Here is a 944-nt window from a genome sequence, read left to right on the forward strand (position 1 = left end):
TGCCCATAAGGACAAGGACTATTCCCAGTGCTTCTTCTTCTTCCCAGTGTTTCCCCAGTTCCTTCCAGCTCTTATGTGGCCCTTCTCATAAAATTCCCCAAAATTCAGCTCATCTTTTCCTGTTTTCATCTTGCCCTCAAGAGATAAACATATATACTCATTGAAGACTCTTGGGTTTGATTTTAAAATCTCAAACTCTGGGGCAGAGCGTGCATGTGAATCCCTGTCACAGATACTCACTCCTGCTGGAGTTTTTGACAGAATTTCTCTTCCCTGATGAAATCCTACATGAGACAAAAAAAAAATCCCCCACTTTCTGTTTAGGCATTGATTCTGCTTGTCTTTCCCTTCCTATCAATGGGAGCTCATTGAGGAGTGATAGGATTATTGGAGTCCTATTTCTTTGATCCATTTTCATCTAAGTCTAGATCTTCTCTGCTGTGTGGTACCAGCATCTTCTCCGCATATGCCCTGACCAGACAGTGTGGTAGTAAGCTTGGTGGGGCTCCATCTATGTGACTGACAGAAACTCATCTTTAACATGAACCTCACAGATGAAGTCCTGACTCCTACCTGGGTACTCTAGACTCCGCAGTGTGATCCAGAGTCTCCTCTTTATGCTTCCTACACTGCCCTACCAGGAAGCCTGTCCTCTGCCTATCCTTTTATCAGGGTCCTCAAGATTTGTTCTAGAAAAGCCACTCCTACTAGGGTGGGTGAAGAAGGGCGTGCCATCCGAGGTTTGCGTGCCATCCGAGGTTTGGGTCTTTTTTCCTTAATGCAAACTTTCAGCCCATTTCATACATTAAATCAGAGTCTAAGTCTTAATAAAACCCTGGGAAATCCACATGCACAATAAAGTTGGGAAATACTGAGTGCATACCTGCTCCACATTTCCTGCCTTCCTCTACCAGTGTACCTATTCATTTCCTTAAATACAATCT

This window comes from Rattus norvegicus, chromosome 9 (assembly GCF_021556685.1).
Source record: "Rattus norvegicus strain SHRSP/BbbUtx chromosome 9, alternate assembly SHRSP_T2T, whole genome shotgun sequence".
Classification (NCBI taxonomy): domain Eukaryota; kingdom Metazoa; phylum Chordata; class Mammalia; order Rodentia; family Muridae; genus Rattus; species Rattus norvegicus.